The 21,275-nt window shown below is 37.7% G+C and overlaps 1 pseudogene across 3 annotated transcripts; it reads left to right on the forward strand.

Annotated features, from left to right (window-relative positions):
- The first annotated feature begins 3,306 nt into the window (after positions 1-3,306).
- On the forward strand, positions 3,307-7,042 carry LOC149847442 (scarecrow-like protein 1 pseudogene; annotated as a pseudogene). Of its 3 annotated transcripts, none has more exons than XR_016430613.1 (3): positions 3,307-3,452; positions 4,010-4,047; positions 4,990-7,042. The product of XR_016430613.1 is annotated as a scarecrow-like protein 1 pseudogene, transcript variant X1 (transcript). The 3 variants fall into 3 exon arrangements; XR_016430615.1 differs by lacking the exon at positions 3,307-3,452 and adding an exon at positions 3,526-3,661; XR_016430614.1 differs by lacking the exon at positions 3,307-3,452 and adding an exon at positions 3,544-3,661 and having other exon boundaries at positions 3,946-4,047.
- Positions 7,043-21,275: the final 14,233 nt, after the last annotated feature.

The raw sequence follows: 21,275 nt of genomic DNA on the forward strand, positions 1-21,275 counted from the left end.
AATAAATAATTATTTGTCATGGAAAATATGATTATCACCCTCACTAGAATAAGCTCACATGTGCCTTTCCTTTTTTTCTTCTGTTAGTATGGGTTTTTTTTCCTTTTTTCTTTCTTTTCTTGAATGTATCTCTCTCCCCCCTATTGTTAATAAAAATTAAAATTTAAAGCTTTATATTTGAAAGCCACTGTTACAGCACAAAAAAAAAATAGGGATGGCAGTGGACCGGGGGGAATGGGGTCTCGCCTTGTCTTGTTTGGACCGAGGATGGAGGCGGGGATGAAGGTTAAATTCAAAACTCGTGCGGGGATGGACTTACGCTTTCTCCTGCCCCAGCCCATCTCCGTCCCAATCCCCGCCCGCCCCATCCTCAATCCTTCTTTAGGGATGGCAAAGGACTGAGGAAAAATGGAGCCCCACCCTACCTAGCCCCGTTTGGACCAGGGATGGAGGCATGGATGAAGGTTAAAATCCAAACCCATGCAAGGATGGAGGTTCAGATTTTGAGATGGGGCAGGGATGGAGACCTTGTCCCAAGCCCCTGACCCAGTCCACTGCCATCCCTAAATAATAGTGGTAATGGATTCTTACCGATATGTACAAGAACGGAATACTAATAAAAGGCATCTTTATCTCTTAATGGGGCAGAACTTGATGATGATCTTGAAATATGTCGCCCGACACCAATGCCAACCCCTCTCTCTCTCTCTCTCTCTCTCACAGATGTCCACTTCCAAGGATGTAAACTGGTCAGATCAGGGTCAGAATAATAAATTTGGAGTCGGGTTAGGACTCTGATGCATAGATATTGTACGGAACCCTAATCTGATTAGAGTATATGCCCTAATATATCAGACTTATACATATAACCAGGTTTGGAATTTTAGCCAGACTTAGAATTGGATTTGAGCTGAGTTGTGAAAATCTTACAACCAAATCTGAGCTCTGATTACCGTTCTGGTTTTGCTTACCGAATTCTACTAGTACCAATTAAGCAGACCCAGTTTCAGTTGGATATCCAACCCAAACCTGAACGTTTACTTCCTTGCACTTCCCAAAATGGCTTGGAGCTTGTCTAGTTGGACTTATCCATTGTCCCCATCACTTCAGAGATTAGCGTTTCAGCGGGAATTTGTTGATCTTGTTTGCGAGATCATGATTCATGTTTTGGTATCATCTCGTGAGAATGAAATTCTCATGCAAATGAGAAAATAAATTTCATTGGCATAGGCTAAACAAACATCAGAAAATGAGTGGTGGAATCTCATTTGTCGTTCTCTAATTTACATAAAGTCAGAATGACAAAGGCCCTTTTGTGATTCTGATCATACGACCCCAACTCAAACTCAAATTTGATTTGGAGTCACATGTGGTCCAGCTATCGATGGCAATCAGACGCCCCCATAGATTTTGCTACTCTATTGTTCCAGTTATCTCACATCAAGTCTCTTTTAACACAGTTTTTAGTCATTTAAAACAAGGGCATGTCAGTTTTTTTACTAAAAAGGGCTTCATGTTCAAATCTCAATAATAGTTAACCACTTTAACGAAACTTTTTTATTAAAAATATAATATAAATTAAGCTTTTGCCTAGGGTTGATAAACGAACCAAGCAGCTCGTGTCTTACTTAGTATCGACCCGTTAAAAGATTCATTCAAACTTGTGAAGCAAATTGGGCTATTTGAGTTTTAAGATCTAGCAGCCACGTTTCCAAGAGGAGCACAAACAATATAGGGTACGCTTGAAAGTGAGAAAGATATAAGAAAAAATGATACAAGGTGAGAAACTCCTACGGGTTTTTTACCCTTTCAAAAGCTAAAAACTTTTTCTCAAAGAGTTTTTTCTAAAGAATATACTTTTTTATAATTCTTTCAAAAAGAAGGTGAAAGAATGTTTTCTACCAAAAGAAAATAGTGATTTACACTCTCCACTAACATCCATCTCAACCAACTACTACCTGAAAAACTGCCCTCTCTATAATGATTTTCCACCATCTATCTCACCACTATCACGTACAATCCACCTCCCAAAAACTTCACCAAAACAGCTTCATTATCACTCCCACTAAAATTTTTCACCACCATCCATCTCAACCCCCACCACCGTCACCCATCTTCCGGAAAACAGCCTTCCCTACCATTCATCACCCACCTTCTAAAAAATAGTGTCGGAGAAGCTCCACCAATTCCACATCAAGATGTTTTTTCACCATCACCACCACTACCCACTATCACCCACCTCCTGAAAATCGCATTGGAGAAGCTCCACCACCACCCTTTCTCTTATTTTTTTTAAGATTTTTCATTTTATTTTTTTTATACTACCCAAACAAATAAAAAAAATTAATTTAGAAAAATCATCATATCAAAGCAAATTTTTTTTCTTATGAAATTTTTTTTTACTTCCAAGCATACTCATAATCACAAGTTTCATTCTCAGGATTTTTCCTCAAAGAAAAATTCTTTGGTATCCCATGTGGTAAACGGGGTGCTGTGACAAGCTTGCCTTGGGCTTAAGAGATATCTGACAGGGTCTGCCTAACCCTAGCTTGCCTTTGAAAAAAAAATCCTTAGATAAATTCAAAATATCGTTCAGATTTGTGACTATGCATTTTATGTGATTGACCACCACTAAAATCTCATTGACGATGGGAAAACCCACACACACCATTTTATCCCTGAAACCCATTTTCTGGCAGAAGGGAAAGGGACCATATTTCTACCGTGTAATAATTGGTCAAGACAAATACACAGACTGCTGAAGCGTGCGTGTACGGCCAAGGGCAGTTATGGTATTAATGAAATAAGTCAGAGATTTCTTGTAAATATGAAGTTTTTGTTACACATGGCAAATAAGCAGCAATAACCTTTTTCTTTAAATGTGATTTTCTTTTTTTTATCCCATGTTCGGCGTTTGGTTGGAAAAGAAACTGACAACAATCGTAGGTGGGCAAGCCAACCTGCCCCTTCTTACGTAATCGCTACGTGGATAGAGAGAGAGAAAGACTAGGGTGGTAAAAGTAGATGGGTGGTGGTGGGTGAGTTTCTCTCTCTATAGACAGAGAGAGAGAGAGAGAGAATCGCTAGGGCGGTAAAAAAGATCGGTGGTGGGAGGTGAGTTTCTCTCTCTAAAAGTCTAAAGTCTAGTCCAAACCACCACAATCCTTTTGATTTCTGTGGGTGGTCCTGCTGGTTGCCTTTCTGAGCACCTACTTGGCTACTTTGAATTCCAAAAAGGAAGATGAGAGCTCGGGATTGCTTCATGCTTTCCATGGCTTGTCTTCATTCTGCAAATGAGGTTTTTCTGGGGCCCTCCCTTCATGCCCCAAGTGAAGAAAAAATGCTTCCTCCCTTATTATTGCTGGGTCTCTTTCTATCTGACGAAAATGCATCTAGTCCTCCATCAAAATACTCAGAAAAGGCATCGCCTTTAGCCCTTTGGTCTATGCTCTGTATGTGGACTTTTGGGTTTCTTTGTTTCTTTGTTTCTTTTTTTACTGCTTTCTTAATTTCCTTTAGCGTGGCTCTAGCCTCTATGCTTGCCTGCTTTTCAACAAACTGTTCAATACCACTTTGCTTATTTTATACATAAACGCCATCAAACTTGTCCTCTGCTTCAATTTGCTTTTTGTTTTCAAGCTCACATGTTCAGAAATCCATGGTAAATTCTTGCTTGACCTTTCTTTTCCATTGGAAGAAACCCATTTGAGGGGTCTCTGTATTTTGTTGCCTCTCCTTCTTGTTGTATGAAGAAATTTATGGTAAAAGTGGGATTTTTACCTTTCCTCTAATGAGCCCCTCTGTTGGGGTCTCTCTGTTCTGTTATGCAGTTCCTTTTTTATCCATTGCCTGAAAAATACAATAGTCAAACTTGGAAATTTCCTCTCTTGGTGACATTTGATGGGTTTCTTCAACTGACTAACTTTTTTTTTCTCTCTTTGGTAGGATTGTAGTGGAAATCCTTAGTTGATGATCTTATCATAGTTTCTTTTTATTGTTTCCTCATCAGATTGCGGTTGATCAAGGGTGGACTGGTGCAAATTCAAGGTACCATTTTCTTGTAATTCATAGATGCTTTATGGGTACAAGAATTTTGATTCTTTGCAAATTTGTATAATCTGTGTATTTTGCTGTTTGCTGACTGCATGACCTTATTTATAGCATAATTTCTCTGTTTTTCTTTCTACAAACAAAGTTACCAAGATTGTGGACTTTTTTGCTTTCAGCGTGGAACTTTTTTATGTTAATGATTGGATATCAAAAGGAGAATATGAATTGTCTTAGTTTACATAACAATATTATCTCGATGATGGTCTTATATCAATTTTTTTGGGGTCATTTGCATGACCATTTCATGAGTCATGGCGCCTTGTGGGGTGTATGGTGGAGGATACTGCCAAGAAACATCTCGTAGCTAACGTATATGACTCCATGCCATTCTGCGGCTTAAGTGATGTCAGTGATTGGAAGGAGAAGGGATGTACTGGAGCTCATTGTGGAAACAAGAATATTCGTCAGGATGTCTCAAACTAAATCCACCTGCATGAGTTTGGTTCACTGCCTACTGTAAGTTGGGTTAGCAAATGAAAGTAAGTTGCTCTGGAGGATTGTCACAGATCTCCAATGTTTGTGCACTATGAAATGACTGGTGTGCAAAGAAACTCCTTTAATCATAATTTACTACTCCAGGGCACATTAATTCTGAGGGATTAGACACAAGGACGTGCTAATTTCCCATTCTCATATCCTAATTATTACATGCTTATAGGGCACGAAGATCGAATTTCTAAAGCTTATTAGCATCTGCTACCATTATCTATTCATGCATTAATTCTTGGCAAAATAAGTAGGCTGAGCACACCTCAAGAATATATCAATAACGATATTGTGGCGTATCTTCTTGTAGGGAAAATCGCCTAGAAATACCAACGTGTCTATCTTTGTGATGTCTTTAACTAGTTTCTCATCAGCTATCTTGTCCTCTTTCAGGTTTCTGGTGGCTTGAATGACTTATCAACTCCCATAGACATCCTTCTTTATCTCGTCGTCCATGGAACTGTTTCTTGTCTTTGAAAAGTGAAGGTTGAAGGAAGAGCTCCTGTTACAATATTGTGAAAGGCATCATGCCTTTTAGGAGTCTTGCTAAACTTCCTGCCCAGTTGCATAGTCAACCCATCCTCTACTAACATAAAATGGCAACATTTTCTTACCTTAATGTTCCAGACAAGAGAAAGTTCATCTATGGAGGACCTGAGCCTCAACGTCATGATATCTATAGTGAGCAGTTCTTTTCCACTCCTGCCATAGGAGAGTTCTCCATACAACCCAACTTCCATAATTCCAATAATGCTGACATGAATGGAATGATATTTCAGTCTCAAAGCTCTGCTGCATATCAGACATTTGCTAGTTCTGATTCTGCTGTTGCTACTCAAGACTCATATGGTTTCTCAGATATGGCTATAAAAAGATGCCTTCAGAATTGTTCCAGTCCAGAGACCAGTCATATACTAGATACAAGTTTGGAAGATCACAGTGCAGGTGAAATTAGAAAGAAACTTGAAGAACTTGAAAGAGAATTATTAGATGATAGTGATGTCGGCGAGTTTGATGAATGTCGGAACATTTGTGTTGATGGAGAATGGGCCGGATCAATCGAGAATCTCTTGTCAAACTCCCCAAAAGAATCGTCTTCAGATTCAAACCTCAGCAGCACAATAGAAACATCTACTGCTCCAATCACAAGTTCTCTCAGACATCCACACGAAACAGTGAGAAGCCCGAAACAGTTGCTCTTTGAGTGTGCATTGGCAACATCCGAAGGTAGACTGGAAGAAGCATCTACCATGATCAACGATCTCAGGCAGATGGTCTCAATTGAAGGTGACCCTTTACAGAGGATCACAGCTTACATGGTGGAAGGCCTTGCTGCTCGCCTGGCCTCTTCTGGACATGGCCTTTATAAGGCTCTCAAATGCAAAGAACCACCTTCTTCTGACCGTCTCTCTGCCATGCAAATACTTTTTGACATCTGCCCATGTTTTAAATTTGGCTTCATGGCAGCGAACGGTGCGATTGCTGAATCATTCAAAGATGAAAATTGTGTTCATATAATCGATTTCGACATAAATCAAGGAAGCCAGTACATAACTCTGATTCATGCACTCTCTACTAGGCAGAGCAGTAAGCCGACCCGTGTGAGAATCACAGGTGTGGATGATCCTGAGTCGGTACAACGTGCAGGTGGCGGCTTGAGAATCATTAGCCAAACACTCGAAATTCTGGCAAAGGCAGTTGGCGTGCCATTCGAATTCAGATCAATTCCTGCGAAAACATGTGATGTTACTCCGGATATGCTTGATCTCCGAACAGGGGAGGCATTGGTCGTCAACTTTGCATTTCAGCTCCATCATATGCCAGATGAGAGTGTCTCCACAGTGAACCAGCGTGACCGTCTTCTCCGCATGGTGAAGAGCCTCGGTCCAAAACTTGTTACTGTGGTGGAACAGGATGTAAACACAAACACGGCACCATTCTTGGCTCGGTTCCATGAGGTATACGAGTACTACTCTGCTGTCTTCGAGTCTCTAGATGTAACGATGCCGAGGGACACCCCTGACAGGATGAATGTCGAGAGACAGTGCCTTGCACCCGATATAGTTAACATAGTGGCATGCGAAGGAGAAGAAAGGATAGAGAGGTATGAAGTTGCAGGAAAGTGGAGGGTGCGGATGATGATGGCAGGATTTGAAGCTTGCCCACTGAGCACATACGTGAATGGCACAATCAGAGCGCTTCTACATAGGTCATACTGTGATAGATACAAGCTGAAGGAAGACAGTGGTGCCCTGTACTTTGGGTGGGAAGAGAAGAGCCTAGTTGTAACCTCAGCATGGAGATGAGATTAAGCTCTTAGAACCAGTTTGTTACATTTAATAGCAGGTGATGTAGCTGATCCACTGTTTTTTCCAATTCATGTTTATATCTATGCATGTATGCTCTGCGGCTGCACTATATGTAGACAAATGGAACTTATTGTTTCTCCGACTTACCTTACATTGGGATGACTTTTTAGTAAGGTTGTAATCCCGACTTACACTCAGAAAACAATGATTAGTATGATCCCAAGGAAGGAGAGAGAGAGAGATAAAGAGCGTGGAGGTTCGAATCCTTCATGTATTTTGGAAACTTTTGAGGATCTCGTAACCGAGGGTTTAACCGCATGCCAGATCAGACCCTCGGATCTAAGATGATGCAATCAAACACACCCTTTGCGACTGGGGGTGCCATCAGTCTTTTCATCCTTGGCAAGTCAAGCCAGCTAGCTCAGTGGTACCACCATCTAAGCCAAGTATGGCGAAGCAGGTTATATGCCCCCCCCCCCCCCCCCCAACACACAGGTGCGTGTTAGAATGAGCGCCATGTATGTAAGCACGTGGGGCTTGTTTCCCCGTGTGTGTTTGCATCACTTAGCATCGAAGTCTGGTGCATTTGCAAAGACTTAAGTACCCTTTTCTGCCATTAGCGTCATGAAATGACGTTTTGATTTAAGGACAAAAATGTCCTCCTGCTAGAGTTTGCAAATACTTAAGTATCCTTTTTTGTCATTGGCGCCATAAAACGACGTTTTAAGTAAAGGACAAAAATGTCTTCCTGTCAGGGTTACAATCATCATTGTTTTTGCCCTAAGGAGTAAACTCCTCTGTCTTAACAGGAGCTTCTCGCAATATGTCGCCCTAAATGTTCTGAATCACCTTTTGATGATGTACCATCTACTGTAACAGGAGCTCCCTTTGACAACGCACCCTTTGCAGTCGTCTGCTGTCGTCGGAACGTAGTTGAAGCATTGTTTCCACCATCGGCTGCATATGCCTTCTATGTGTTACTCCTCCACTGCCGGATTAGCAAAACTTGTGTCCTAGAAGGTGAGTTTTATGTAAGTTTTCGTTATGTAAACAAATCGATTTTTAAATCCGAATGCTAAATATTACAAGTGGTTGTACTATACATGCTAAATAACACATATTTTCATACTAAAACAAGAGTCATAAAAGGCAACGATATGTAATTATAAAGGCTAAATTTTTACAACGATTTGTAAGTTTAAAATTAACAAAGAGTTATATATTTAATACAGTAGTGATTTGTTCGATGCAGCAATGATTTATACGTTTGAAGCAGTAGTGATTTATGATTTATGATTCATGATTTAAACATTTAAAGCAACAACGATTTATACATTTAATGCAGTAGCGATTTATGATTTATAAAGATATATACTTATGAAGGGTTCAATTTCTACAATGATTTGTACGTTTGAAGGAGCGCTTTGTACATTCAATGCAACAACAATTTATACGTTTAAAGCAGTAGTTATGTGTATTTATGATTTATGAAGTTACCATAATTTGTACTTAAGTTTGCTAAATCGTACTATGATGTTTACTTAGAAAGAAAAAACATTACAACGATATATACTTATGAAGGGTGTGATTTATACAATGATTTATACGTTTGAAGCAGCAACGATTTATATGTTTGATGCAGTAGCGATGTGTAATTATGAAGTTACCTCGATTTGTACTTAATTTTGCTAAATCGTACTACGATATTTATTTATGAAGCCAAATATTACGACAGCTTGTAATGTTGGTGATTGTGTAACGAATGTGATAATTTGTAATAATATATACTTGGGAAAGCGGTTGTAACATACAACAATGTGGTTAATTTATGTGTTGTGCAAGTTATCAATGACTACAATTCAACAATTCATAAGACAAGAAAGCTTTCGCCATTTAAGGGGATGACTCTTGGAAAAATCATCCGTCAATCCTATATATATGAGGGTTATATAAAAAACATTGAGAATGAAAAAGACAGGAACAAATTGTTGGATATTTATTATGCGGAGCCTGATCCATCAGATATTGAAGATGAAAAGCAAACGAAGAAAGATGAGGAAGAACTAAAGATGAAGAAGAAGAAGAAGGATGATGAAGAGAAGGAAAAGCAAAGGAAGGAGGAGGAGAATAAAAACTACGCGCACTTATGTAGAAAAAGGATTTCTTCCTGCTAACCATGCAAAATTAAATTTATATGCACATCATTCTTCATGTTATTTGTCATGATCGTCAGTTGCATCACATTATACTATGCATCGAGTTATTATTTATCGTGCCAATAAAAGAAACGACTTATCGTATATGTGTGTTGACAATAGTGATTTAAGAGACAATGATTTAATAACATCTACGATGTTGCGAAGCGATTTCAATTTTAATCGCTAAATGAACAACGATTTGAATGCACACATCTCCACCGCAATTGTACAACAATGTAAATGTTGCATGCACATGTTTCAATATCATAATACAAATCGACACTAGCAAACACATAATATGTTACAAATCGATATACATATCGCATAATATATTACAAATCGATACAGAAATTCAGCATAATAGCTTACAAATCGATATTAACAAACAAAACAATATCTCGCAAATCGATAGTATGTTACTACAACCGCGATTTGCATTATACTATTTTAATATTTTTTATACAAAGGCAAATCGTTGTTGCTTACATAGACGTCATTGCTTAAATCACAAACATCACAACTGGAATCCAGGTCTCACAAGGCATATCGATTTTTGACAACGAGCGGGATGTGAAACGACATTTCTTTTATAAATGAATGACACATATTTTCGTAACAAAGGCAAATCGTTGTAGCGATTTATGATTTATGATTTACACATTTAAAGCAACAACGATTTATACATTTAATGCAGTAGAGATTTATGATTTATAAAGCTACCAAGATTTGTAATCAAGTTTGTTAAATCGTACAACGATGTTTAATGTTAAAGTCCAAACGTTACAACTATATGTACTTATGAAGGGTGTGATTTCTACATTGATTTGTACGTTTGAAGCACCGATTTGTACGTTTAAAGCAGGAACCCTAAAACCCTTAATGCCTAAACCCTAACCCTAAAACCTAAAACCTAAACCTAAATCCTATACCCTAAACCTAAACCCTAAACCCTAAACCCTAAAACCTGAAACCCTAACCTTAAACCCTTAACCTAAACCCTTAATATCTTACTAAACCCTAACCCTAAACCCTTAACTTAAACCCTAAACCCTTAATATCTTACTAAACCCTAAACCCTAACCCTAAACCCTAAACCCTAAACCCTAAAACCTAACCCTAAACCCTAAAACCTAACCCTAAAACCTAAACCCTAAACCCTTAATATATTACTAAATCCTAAACCTTAAACCCTAAACTATAACCCTAAACCCTTAATATCTTACTAAACCGTAATGCTAAACCATAAACCCTTAATATATTACTAAACCCTAAACCTTAAACCCTAAACCCTTAATATCTTACTAAACCATAACCCTAGACCCTAGACCCTTAATATCTTATTAAACCCTAACCCTAAGCCCTTAACCTAAACCCTAAACCCTTAATATCTTACTAAACCCTAACCCTAAACCCTTAATATCTTACTAAACCGTAATGTTAAACGATAAACCCTTAATATATTACTAAACCCTAAACTTTAACCCTAAAACCTATAAACTAAACCCTATACCTAAACCCTCGATTATGAAGATGATTCGGTATATCGATTTATTTTTTTTTTACCTTCCGAAACAGTTAATTTTTTTTTTTTAAAGCTCAGTCCTAGCCCAACCCTGATTCCATATGAAATAGATTTTTATCCATTTTTTTAGCCCAGTCCAGTCCTAGCCCAGCCCTGACTGCAGCAAATAGTTTGATTTGTCCATATGAAATAGATTTTTATTAAAAATTATAGCCATTTTTTATTTTATCTCAAAAAAAAAATGGGGGGGTGCTGCCCCCGAACCCCCGACTATCACACCAATTTTTTTTTTTGCTACACCCCTGTTTAACCCCCCCCCCCCCACTGGGGACAGCAATCCCTTTTCAGCACAACAACCTAGGGATCACCGTAGTTGGTGACGGTCTCTCTCTCTCTCCACCCAAACATGGGGACAATCTTTGTAGAGCCTCTTCGATCCGAAGGAGCTCGTCCAACTGCAATGCCACCAAAGCGAACAAATCATCAGGCCCACAAAAAACGACAACAGTTGGTGGAGGAAAGGGAGACGACAGAAGAAAGGGTGACAGCGGCCCCGTTCCGGCACAAGATGACCTAGGAATCACCTTAGTTGGCGACGGCGATCTCGCTCGCCGTCACCACAGCGACCACCGTTGTCGAGCCGACGGCCTTGTGGTGGGGGCGTTTCGATCTTGCAGCAACACGCATTTTCGGTTACCAGCGATAGAGCGTCTTCTATTTTCCTTCTCGCGCCACAAGCGGATGACGTCCCGAACCTAGGGCACCTGTCGTCAACCTCCAACGAACTTGCAGGATTTCCTCCGACACCCGTCATCTCCTTGCTAGTAATCACTGCAGTGTTCATCCTCTTCTCGCCAAAAATGATGTTCGTCCTTTTTCACCGTTGGGATGTTCACGATGGTCATCGAAGTAATTCAACCCATTATCCATGATTGTCCAAGTTGTCCGCACATCATCATCAAACAACATAGCATCTGAGTATAGTCCAAACAAACGTTGGACTTGAAACAGATGTTACGGAACAAACAGAACCACTGTTTTGTTCCATCTTTTTTATTCATTTCATCCAACCCTAGACAAGTCATCAAATATGCCCTAAGGGCGCATCTCGAGCATCGCGCAGGACAAAAAGCCTCAAAATCACCTTTTTTTTAACAAACATCTCTTTGTCTTTCTCTCTCCTGTGCAGTGGCAGTCGACGAAGGGGGAAGCGAGGTTGGCAAAGGGGCAACCGCCACCGCTTCATGGTGCCTACTCCTGTACAGTCAAATGGATGCTAGAAGGCATCTAACGTCAACGATGGAGAGGACCCCCGTTAAGATCCAGGTCGTCCTGGCATGCCTCTTTAGGGTTTTGGTGTCAGAAGAAGAGCAGAGGGGGAAGGGTTTTAAGTTGGGGCTGCAGAAGCGGGGTTTTCGATCAGGGTTGAGATGTAGAATTGGGTGTCGAAGCTAGAGGCTAGGCTTCTGAAAGCCTCTCAAGCGGGTTAGGCACGATGGGAGGGCAGTGGAGAACTGGTTTCCCTCCCACCTCTCCCTTCTCGGGAACAACCTCTCTAGCCCCATCCTCAAGGCCATTGCATCATCCTCCCGCACCTCGTCCTCTCCAGCGATGCCCTCGTCGAAGCACTCCACCTGTGTTGAAGTCCCTTGGGAACATTCAAATCGTCATGAGCCTCGACCTTCGATTCAACAACCTCAGCGGCTCCCTCCCACAGTACACCTCCCTCGCCAATCAAGGTCCCACTGCATTCATTGAAAACCTGCTCCTCTACATCTTCTCCCTCCAAAACCCCTACGAGAAGCGCTCAAACTCCACAGGAATCCAGCTAGAATCGGCCCTACCGACCAACCCATTGTAGAAGAACGCCAGAGACTGTCGGAGGACGGTGTTCTTCAATGGTACGATGTTGCAGTGTCAGTCGTCAGGGTGGCTCTGGTGTGGCATCGGACGGGACCGAGCCCACAGTCGTTGAAGCTCGGGCTCTCCGACAAGATCCTGATGTTTGTCCCAGTTGTCAAACAATGGACATTTGGAATACAGCATCCGAGTACGCTCCAAACAAACATTGAACTTGGTACAGTTGTTACGGAACGAACAAAACGTTCATTTTGTCCAATTCTAGACAAACCATCAAACATTCCCTAAATTGATGCTTTTAATTTTCCTCTTTCTTTAAATGGTTGAACGTCACTTTTACATGCACCTCCCCGTATTTGTAGCTACAGTAGAGGGGTATAAATAATTTCAATGCATAAAAGCACACGTACAGTCATCTGCAATTTCTTTAAAAGGAAGGCATTTCTCTTAAATACTTACAAATTGAGGCAGCTATACGTGAAAAACCCTTACAGGATAGATGAACTGGTCGCCATGCATAAATGTAAGATGCTGGGAGTTCAATTTTTCTCTTAATTTACACATTTTTTCAATCTCTCTCTCTCTCTCTCTCTCTCTCTCTCTCTCTCTCAACATTAGCAATTGAATGTAACGGGCAATTTTACAATATGGATAAGAAGTTAAGCTTTTCCTAGAAGAAATAGTGAAATACAATTGTAAACAAGTATTTAGTGGTTTAAACTATGAAAAATAGAAGTGAACCCTATATATACACAAGTTGGTGGGTTTGGCGTCATGTGGTAGGAAGACATCCCAATTGCACTAAACATACTAATGTTATAACCATAGATAGAAAAGCAATTGATCCAAAGCTCCAACCCAGGTCCGACCATGAGCCAACCTCATATTGCCAGGTCCAAGTAAATATGTATCCAAATCTGAAAAAGTATGATGAAATCCATTCGAATCTGGGGCAAAACTGAGCAAGTAAACATAATTAAATCTCGGTTGAAACCAAGGTTGCGAGAAAGGAAAACTGAAATGGAGTCTTAGAAAAAGAAAACAAAAAAATGCAATCTTTGTTGAAAAGTTAACTCAGCGGGTAGGATAGCTAAGCTTGAACCAGGTAGGCTCAAAGCACACATTAGATGTGTTATCTTTCAAGTGATCAATGTTTATCATACAACTTCACTTCCAGGATACAACTTAGCTTTCGCCTACTCGTGAATGTCAGCACGACCCTTGTATTGAGTGAGACCTAAAAACTCGACATGAACCACATTAAATAGTCTCTTGACTCAACTAGGACTAGGCACACCCTAGGTTTATGACTAAGTCAAAGATTACACACCTCACTAGAGAGAGGGAAGCACTAGTGAGAGAGAGACGGAGCTTGAAATGAGCTCGTGAGAGAGAGAAGAGAGCTCGTGGGATAGAGAGGAGAGGAGAGCTTTAAGAGTGAGAGAGAAAATGAAAGAGGGTTACGGTGTATATATATATAAGCCCCAACCCAACAGCAAACAATAAAGGATCAGGGCTAGTCAAACGGCTAAGAATTGAAACCAAGGGCAAAAAGTTATGCTCAAAGGGTTTAAAAAAACCTTACTGAGATCAAAATTGACCAAAAAGTAGGTTGTGGTCAACAGTAACATGACTAGGCAGTTTTGGAACATTGAAGCAATAAAGGAATCATGGAGGAACATTGGGTAGGTACAACTCATGGACAAAGATGACCCAAATGATCCAATGGATGAGGTCAAGGTAAAAATCAGTTGAACAAAGTTCATAAATGGGTTGATCAAGGGCTTAAATAGGGTCAGTCAAGGTCCTGAGAATAAAACAATCTCAAGAGCCAAAAAGATTAGTTAAAGTTGAAGAATGACCATGACCAAACCAAAACAAATTGAACCAAACTAAGTTAAACCGAACTGAAATCGAAACCTAAACTCAAACCGAAACCCCAATCCAAATCCAAATCCAATTCCAAAGCCAAATCTAAATCCAAAGTCCAAGGTGTACAGTTCAAAGTTCAAAATTTAATTGACATGATGCCAATGCACCATGCCCAAAAAAACAACTTTAATATGAAGTTCTTTCAACTCTTCAATTTAAGACTAAGCTTTTGAAAGAAGTGATAAACTCGCTTAGGTATTGTAAGAAAATGAATAGACAAACCTAGGTTCTAATCCAATAATTTTGAGATAAAACCACAAAAATCCCCTATATGGATCAAAATTATGGATAGACTAAAGAAGCTATTCGCGAATATCCTTGGGTTTGAAGCTCCGCATTAGTGTTAGTCATAATCAATATGGAACCCAATAGTGTTAGCTTTAAATTGATAATCCTAATTAACTTTTCAAACACCATAATAGATACTTTCACTTCAAGTGATCATAATGTTTTTACTAGTATATACAAGTCGCATATTAAAGGTCTTATATTGTATCTCAGTTTTATTAGTATTATAGAAACAAAGTTCAAATCTCATAGAAGGCGACCTCCACCTTCGTACTCACGTAGGTGAGTTCAGTTTTTTGAAACGCACTAGCCATAAGACTTATGGATCTCATTAAGAGTTCAGTTTGAACTCAATCTCTATATATAGGTTTCGAGTACTTGACATCAAGAATGAAAAAATTATAAGTGTCCAACCCACTGAGTGACTTGTTCTTCTCATTGAAGTACTAGTCTTGATTTGTTTCATATCATGTGGTTGAGTTTTCATCATAAGTGATTATTTTTTATAGGCTTTAGCCTCATTCCACTTGATGTCTTTTTCTTGAGAAAGTTCCTTTATCAACAAATCCGCTAAATTTTGACAAGATTACGCATACTCAATCGAGATTACTCTTTATTTGAGTAAATTATTCACATAATTGTGTTTTAAACTAATATGTCTAAATTTTCTTTTATAAATATTATTTTCTTCTTTACAAATAATTGTTTGACTATCGCAATGCATAGTTATCGAAGATACTAGTTTATCTCTTAATGGTATCTCTATCAAGAGATTTGCCAATCATTCAGATTTCATAGTGCCTGAAGTTGATGTTATTAACTCTGTTTTCATTATAGAATGAGTTATCACAGTTTGCTTCTTGGGTCCCTAGGCAATTGCTTCAAATCCAAGAGTAAATATTCATCTACTTATGAATAATGACTCGTTGAAATCATAATTCTAGTTTGTATCGTTGTACCTTTGAAGTACCACGGGTTCTCTCTTATAGAATACCTTATAGTCTAGAGTTTCTCTCAAGTACTTCAAGACTCAATAAATATTATCTCATTACTACAGCTACCAGGTTGTCATCAAGTTTAATAGACTTATTGCCTTAAAAAAATTTCATGTGTTGTCACTCTTTCATATAATGACCCGGTTTAACATAAATATAGCATGAAATAGAATCTCTCTTCTTAGCAATAATCTTGGATTTATTATTCTTGTTCTTAAACTCGAGTTTAAACTTTGATTTACGTTCAACCATGTTCACTGTAGTACCAAACTCTTTCACTTTATATTTCTTAGCACCAGACCACTTCTTTCTCGATTCGAAGATAGTGAAAAGTTGTTCTAAGGTAAACTCTTAATTTTATGCTTTAACTCATTTCTATAATATTTAACTCATTTCTATAATATTTTTAAAATGAAGACAAACTTTCAATAATTGCAATCACCTAGAATTATTCATCAAAGTGCATACCTTCAAACTTGATATGATGAGTCAAGATCTGCACCTCATGGACTTGAGGTAGCAATGGCTTATCATCAAATAACTTAAAATACATGTACTTATTAACCAAAAACTTATGATTGTTTGCATCATATGTCTTATATTTGCTTTCCAGTGTTTGTCATAGTTTCTTAGTCATATCAACTTTTGAGTAGAGATCGAACAGGGTATCTGAGAGTGCATTCAGGATGTGGCAATGACACACAAAATCGTCTTCCTTCCACTTTCTCCTTTTTTTATTCTTGGCAATTGTCTCATTCTCGATTTTTTAGACACACCACTATGAGCACATACACCACATTTCCAATTGAGAAAAATGTGAACTTTGTGTTACCTGTTTAAATTCATGACATAAAATTACGACAACTTAAGAAAATTGTCATTTGCAAAATTGGTGCTTGCAAATTGTTGAAAAATTAACTCAATGGATATGTCAACTTAGCTTGAACTAGGTAGACTCGAAGACACACATTAAATGCACTATCTTTTAAGTGATAACTGACTTACTTAGATCAAGTCCTTTGTTCAATAGGTATTGATGCAACTTCGTTCATAGGATACAACTGAGCTTTCGCCTATTCAAAAAAGCCGATTCACGCCTTACACCAGGTGAGATTAAGTAACTCGACACGAACCACCTTGAGTAGTATCTTCACTCGATTAGGACTAGGCACACCCTAGGCTTAACTCTGAGTGACTGGATACCAATGGGGTGCCTCGCTCCCAAAATAAAGAGTTATACACTGGAAGTGATTAACCGTGCAAGATATAATTTTTTTGTGTCATACTTGCCAAATTTAGAAGTAAGCATTGAAGAACGAAATTTACCCGTTAATCCAATCATACTCGATATGATGAATTATGGCATCATATTGGGCATGAATTGTTACGACAATGAAGCCATACATGATACTTCAAGTACAAGGTTTTGATGATGAGCAAGTGGAATCAACTGCATTTCAGCTAAGGCTATGAAGAAATTGAAGAATCCGATGAAGAATCTTTGAAGACTAGTGTGCAAATGTTTAAATCATTAAAAGTCTTAGATTCTTGTAAGAGCCTTACTTAGAGTGCATATTTAGGTTGCATTTCACCTTAAAAATCTTTAGAAAATCTTTTCTAAAAGAACCCCTCATGAAAATCTTTTTCGAAAACTCTTTTCTTAAATTTTCATGTTTATTAGTCGACCAATAGACTTACCAGTCGACTAAGTCTTTCGCGCCATATTTTCTAAAAAGTCATTTTTATCAAATTAGTCGACTAATGGTTTTATTAGTCGACTGAACAGAACATGTGTTTTCTGAAATTTTAGCAGCAGTCGACTAATGCTTTTATCAGTCGACCAAACAGAATGTTTGTTTTTTAGAAGATTTTAGCAGCAGTCGACTGAAAGGTTTTTCAGTCTACTGATGATATTATCAGTCGACTAATTTTTCTCTAGTCGACTAAGTTCAGAATTTCAAACGGCTCGACTAACAGATCAGTCGACCGACGATAACTGTCAGTCTACTAATAACTAACTATTAGTCGACTAACTGATGTTTCAGTCGACTAATTCTGTCATTTTCCTGAAACTTCAAAAAGGCATGTCGTTTCATTTTTCAAGCGTTTTGATCGTTCGAAATAGACTGTTTTGACACCCTTTCATACTCTCAACGTATGGAATCTTTCAACTATAAATATGAGTGCATTTTACACTCAAAACAACTTGAATTCAATCGATTTGAATCATTTACTTCTTGCTTTTCACTCTTATTCATTCAAGTATTTGTTTTCTCGCTCACTTGATATTTTCACTTCAGTTTTTCACTTAAATTCCTTTGAGAGATAGTGAATTCGTGAGTAGAGTATTTCAATAACCTCAAAAGTCAATTGCATCTCATTCGCATTCAAAAGAAATGCTCATAGGTTATATTGTAAGTTGTTACTTATTTTCTGTAAAAAGGACTTCTTGGTTTAAATGAGTTGTTTGCTTTCAGTAGGGTTGTTACTGAAAGTGGGACCGGTTTTGGTCTGTGTGATCTTGTAGTTAACAAGGTTGATAGTGGAAATCTCAAGCGGGTTTTGCTTGGGGACTGAATGTAGGTCGGGATAAACCGAACCAGGATAAAATTTTGTGTTCTTTGTGTGTTTGCTTTTCAAATTGCAAAATCCTTCTATATTCCGCAGACAATTTTTAAAAGCACTATTCACCCCCCCTCTAGTGCTCGTTGCCTCAATCCTAGTTCACTTTCATTTGGTATCAGAGCAGGTTTGCTATTATTTTGATTTGATCATCATCTAGCATGGCAACTACAACATCTCAGCACAAAGAAGGATGCTCCTCTGTTCGTCCTCCTCTCTTTGACGGAACAAACTATGGTTACTAAAAAGTAAGAATGACAATATTCTTGCAATCCATGGATCTAGATATTTGGAGAGTTGTTTTAGAAAAGTACCAAACTCTATCAACTGATTTCAGCCGATGGACCGATGAAGAAAAGAAGACTGCTTCACTTAATGTCAACGCAATGAATGCATTATATTGTGGCGTTGACAATGTAGAGTTCAATCACATCTCTCAATGCTCTACAGCAAATGAAATCTGGCATACTCTTATCGTGACACACGAAAGTACGTCAAAGGTAAAGGAATCTAAAATTACTTCTTTAGTTCATAAATTTGAATTGTTCAAAATAAAGCAAAATGAATCTATATCGGACATGGTAGCTAGAATGACCGATATAACTAACACTTTGAAATCCCTTGGAAAAGAATATTCACAAGTGGATTTAGTCAGAAAGATCCTAAGGTGTTTAACTCCTGAATGGGAGAGAAAAAGCCCTGTTATTGAAGAAGCAAATGATCTTAACACTCTCACTCTTGAAGATTTGGTTGGTAACCTAATGGCATATGAGGTTCAACTTCAAGACAGACAAGAAGAAGAGCCCAAGAAGAAATCTCTTGCTTTTAAGGCTACTTCTGACTCAGAAAATTCAGAAGAAGATAAAGATGAAGATATTACCCTCATCACAAGGCAATTCAGAAGATTCATCAAAAAGGGAAGATTTCAAAGAAAGGTAAAGAAAGCAGATTCTTCCAATACCAATGAAGTCAAGTGCTTTAACTGCAAAAAGGCAGGACATATCAAGAAAGATTGTCATCTTCTCAAAATCAAGCCCAAGGACCAATTCAAGAAGAAAAAGGCATTTCAAGCATGTTGGGATGATAGTGACTCCTCTTCCGATGAAGAATCAAATGAAGAAGTCGCTAACATGTGTTTTGTAGCACAAGAAGATTTGGTAAGTCAATTTGACTATGATGAATTATTTGAAGCATTTAATGATTTATATGCTAAATTTAAGAGTCTAAGTTCTAAAAATAAAGAGTTAAAAACTGAACATTTAACTCTTGACTCTCAAAATAAAGTGTTACTTCAAGAGATAGAAGATCTCAAGAAGGAAAACTCTTGCCAAGCATTTGAGATAAAAGAAGTTGGAGTTAGTTACAATATCTTACAAAAAGAAATATCTAGTCTAAAAGAAAAATCAAATGATCTTCTTTCCATAGTGACCAAATTCACAAATGGTCAAGAGAATCTAGAAAAACTTCTTGGTTCTCAAAGATGCTCGGTTAATAAAACCGGATTGGGATATAGATTCTTTGATACTCAAAATAGACCAAACTATGTGGTGAAAAATCAAAGACATTATTCTCAATCATTTGTTCATACAACTAAACTTTCTAGTTATAATAGAAATGCATCTAATCATGGAAACTATAATGCTTATATGCCTAGACATGATTATTCTAAACATGATAAATCCTTTTATAGAAAGAATATTTATTATCAAAGGAAACCAAAATCCAAATGGATATGGGTTCCTAAGACTAACTCTCATGGACCCGAAAATAGAAAGGGGTCAAATGCTCTGTTTTCTAATTTTGTTGTAGGTACACAACATAAGGAGCAAATGGATATTGGACAGCGGTTGTTCCAAACATATGACTGGAAGGCCGGAGTTATTTTCCACCCTCCAAAATAAGGATGGAGGAACTGTCACCTTTGGTGACAATAATAAGAGAAAAGTAATAGGTATTGGTAATATTGGTAATCCAAAATTTTCCTTGATAGAAAATGTTCTTTTAGTAGATGGTTTGATGCATAATTTATTATCTATTAATCAATTATGTGATAAAGGTTTTCATGTTTCTTTTGAAAATGGTTTATGCTTAATTTCTGATTTTCAATCTAAAAAGATCATTTTTAAAGGTAAAAGAAGGAACAATGTGTATGAACTATATCTAGATGAATTACCCATTTTTAATGAAAAATATCTTATTGTTTCAAATGAAATTCAATGGTTATGGCATAAGAGACTTGGACATGTTAACTTTAAAATTATTTCAAAGTTATCCAAGAATGATCTTGTAAGAGGCCTACCTAGAATACCATATAAGAAAGATCACTTATGTGATGCTTGCCAAAGGGGTAAACAAATCAAGAGTTCTTTTAAAGCAAAAGATATAGTTTCAACAAAACGTCCTCTTGAACTTTTACATTTAGATCTATTTGGACCATCTAGAATTCAAAGTTTGAATGGTAGCAAGTATGCTTTTGTTATAGTAGATAATTATTCTCGGTTTACATGGGTAATTTTTCTAAAAAGCAAAAATGATGTTTTTTCAGAATTTTCTAAACTTTGTAAAAGAATTACAAATGAAAAATCTACATCAATAATTAAAATTCGTAGTGATCATGGTGGTGAATTTGAAAATGAATCTTTTCTAAAGTTTTGTGACTTACATGGTATATCTCACAACTTTGCTTTTCCTAGAGCGGCTCCACAAAATGGAGTTGTTGAAAGAAAGAATAGAACTTTGCAAGAATGTGCTAGAACCATGCTTCAAGATAAAAAATTTACCAAAATACTTTTGGGTTGAAGCAATAAATACAGCATGTTATGTTTTAAACTGTGTTCTTATTCGACCAATTTTACATAAAACATGTTTTGAATTGTATTATGATTGTATACCAAAGATCTCATATTTCAAAAATTTTGGTAGTAAATGTTTCTTGTTAAATACCAAAGATAAT

Source organism: Nuphar pumila, chromosome 2, assembly GCF_984573655.1.
Source record: "Nuphar pumila chromosome 2, dmNupPumi1.hap1.1, whole genome shotgun sequence".
Taxonomy (NCBI): domain Eukaryota; kingdom Viridiplantae; phylum Streptophyta; class Magnoliopsida; order Nymphaeales; family Nymphaeaceae; genus Nuphar; species Nuphar pumila.